The following is a 3167-nucleotide window of genomic DNA, read 5'->3' on the forward strand; positions in this document are numbered from 1 at the left end:
CCCCCCCCCCCCCCCCCCCCCCCCCCCCGCCCCGGCCCAGTTCAAGGAACCCGTCTGGTTCTCCATTCGTATGCAGACTTGTGCCCTTCACTCAGTGAGCCCCACTGTCCTGAGTGAGCGCCTTTCCCCGGATGCCTACCCACCCCCTTCCCAGAGCATCTCAGCAGCTGGGCTTCCCTGGCCCCGAACCACACATCCCAACCTTTGTGCCCTGTTTCTTTCCACTTTTCCAGGCCCTGGGTCTGGCGCTTGAGGTCTATGCTGACTTCCCAAAGCCTGGTCTCTGGGTGAGCTGAAGAGGGAGGAGATTTTGGGGGTGAGGGGTAAGAGGCCCCTTTATTGGGCACATAGAAGCCCAAGGTCAGCTGGGCCAAACTCCGGAAAGCCTCCTCTTTCAGTGTGCCTCAAGGAGAGCCATGTTTCTTTGCCTCTCCCCATCTCTCCCACCTACCTTCTGCAGAGGGCCCCCCAGCCCTCAGCAGGTGGACCCCAGGAATGGCTGGGCCCAGCTCAGGACCTCCCCGCTGAGCCTCCTGCAGGTGTTCCCATGAGAAAAGCCCAAAGCAGTTTTAGAGTTCACAGACACAGACACACTTGCAGACCTCATGGTCCCCAAAGCACATTATGTACAGACTTTGACCCTCTCTAAAGACCTGACCTGGCCCAGCACCTGCTCCTGGGGCTTTCTCCCTATGGGCAGGCACTACCGGTCTGGTCCACTGGAACCACTCCTTACGATCCCACCCCAACCCGTGGAGCACCAGGCCCTGGGTCTGCTCAGTCCACGAGTCTCTGGCTCAGTTCTGTCTCAGCCAGTTTTCCCCAGAGATCAGTCACATAAGGTCCCACCTCCAGGGCTACGTGGGGACGAGGGACAGAAGACCAAGATGGATGATGTCCCTGCAGGCTGAGAAGGCTCCGAGGGGGGTGAGGTGGGCAGGGGGGGCATCCACTGCAGATCCACAGTGGGTGGGGGCGGGGCATGACTTCTGGCAGGGGGACTCCCCCCCCCACACACCACCACCAGTGGGGACCTGGGCAGAAAACGGAAATAATTTATTTAGTTATTTAAAGAGTGGTTCTCCTACGCATTATGAAGTAGAGGGGCGCCTGGCTGGCTCAGTGGGAAGCACCTGCGACTCTTGATCTCGGGGTCGTGAGTTTGAGCCCCATGTTGGGTATAGAGATTACTTAAATAAATGAAACTTAAAATAAAAGATTGTGAAGTAGAATGAAGTAGGATGCAAACTTCCACATGAATTTTCTTTCTCTCTTTTTTAAAAAAGATTTTATTTATTTATTTGACAGAGCAAGAGAGCACAAGCAGGGGGAACAGTAGAGGGAGAAGCAGGCTCCCCGCTGAGCAAGGAGCCCGATGCGGGGCTCGATCCCAGGACCCTGAGATCATGACCTGAGCCGAAGCAGACGCTTAACCATCTGAGCCACCCAGGCGCCCCTCCATATGAATTTTCAATGTACAATAAGATGTTTCAAAGAAATTTCTCACATCAAGAAAAGGTGTCTAACCCCAGACTCTCCTGCCCCCTCCAACTGGTGTGAGTCCCCATTGTCTGTTTAGCGCCGAATATTACTGAATACTAGTGAATGCTACATCAGTGGAAATTTTTGAGAAGCATCAGTCTCTGGGGAAACATCTAAATTCCTTAGCCTGGCCTTCAAGACCTCTGCCCTACGCAATCCTCCTCTACGCTCTCTCATCTCCACAGAGCTGCTATTTGCAGCTCCCCAAACAATAAAGCATATGCCAAGCTGGTTCGTGCCTTTGTGATTTTCCACAAGCTTCTCCCTTTGCCTGGAATGCCCCTGCCCACGCAACCATCTGGCAAACTCCTACTCATCCTTCAAGACCCCGCGTAAAGGGCTCCTCTCCTGTGAAGCCTTCCCAGCAGTCCTGAGAGCAGAATGAGTCAGCTCCTCCCATGTAGCACCCTGTGGTGTCTGTGTCCCTCTCCTTGTCTTGGGCTCTCTGCATTTCACCTTTTCCCTAATTTGAACATGGGGGGCTCAGAGGGGAGAGACTGGATCATTCATAGTTGTATCCCCAGCACTAAGCATATAATCTGGCATGGTTAGGTGTCTATAAATATTTTGTACGAAGGAGCGAGTGAACAAAACTTAATGTGACTCCTTTTTTGTTTTTAGAGTCGAGATGGGGAGAAAGCATTTTCTCACAAACTTTGGAAAATGCTAAGAAAACCACTCACGGTAAAGAAAAAAAAAATTCACGTCACCTCTTTTTGTCGCCACTCCCATCTCCTAAGCCGTGTAGTTCTGCCGAGAACTCACCAGACCCAGGTGGTTCTTTGCCATCGAGGCAGTAATGGAAGTGGCCAGGTGGGGAGAGGGCGGTGGCACTGGAGGGTCCAGCCAGGGTCCTCCAACAATTGCAGCAAAGGGCCGAGGCACTGTGCTCGGTGCCGTACTCACATGCGTATGTGACACACACAATGACTCACTGCATCCCCATACCAACCCTACCAGGTGGCTACTATTATGAGCCCCATTGTAGAGATGAGGAAGCTGAGGCGCGTAACTTGCTTACAGCCCTACGGCGGATAAGTGGCAGAGCTGGGAGTCAAACCCAGAGAGTCCAGCTTGGGCATCCATTCTCCTAGCCTCAATGCTGTGTTAGCTCCATGAACAAAAGATGCATAGTGATGGTTGTTTTGGCTAAGAATATACGGAACATGATGTAGAAGAGGACCGGGCCCTTTGATGACCAATCACCCTGGTCCCAGAGCCTGGGACAGAAGACTCTGGGTTCCTAAGTATCCTGTAAAGGTGCTCAGCATTGCTTTGTCCAATTCCCAGACCCAAGGGGCCCAGTCTCCTCTTTGGCTGCATGAGGCATGTTAACTCCATGGTGGAGAGGGTGTGATTTGTTTCAGGTTGGGGAGGGGGGCAGGGCTCTGCTTGCCTCAGAGTCCTCAGCAGCCAATTCCCAAAGTAGGCTTCCTGTTCCACCCCCAGTGGCTGAGGATCTGCCAGGCTTCATCTGCCAGGTGTCTCCCACAGCAGCAGCCCAGGCCGGGGAAACCAGTGAGACCACTTTACTAGGGCGTCCGTGGCAGGACCGTCCACCTTCAAGGACGCCTGTTCCCCATCCAGGACATTTCAAGGAGAGGGGATGGCAGATGCACAAATTC

General features: G+C 53.5%; 1 long non-coding RNA gene across 2 annotated transcripts in view; it reads left to right on the forward strand.

Moving 5' to 3' along the window:
* Positions 1 to 1774, forward strand: part of LOC145717434 (uncharacterized) — a 7615-nt gene extending 5841 nt beyond the window's left edge. The window contains exons 5-6 of one of the 2 annotated variants that reach the window (XR_014140645.1): positions 234 to 287; positions 1309 to 1774. This is a non-coding gene — a long non-coding RNA (uncharacterized LOC145717434). The remainder of the gene's footprint in view (positions 1 to 233; positions 288 to 1308) is intronic. The other variant, XR_014140644.1, reaches the window with a different exon arrangement.
* Positions 1775 to 3167: the final 1393 nt, after the last annotated feature.

Source organism: Leptonychotes weddellii, chromosome 15 (genome assembly GCF_054177405.1).
Source record: "Leptonychotes weddellii isolate Sample4059 chromosome 15, ASM5417740v2, whole genome shotgun sequence".
NCBI lineage: Eukaryota > Metazoa > Chordata > Mammalia > Carnivora > Phocidae > Leptonychotes > Leptonychotes weddellii.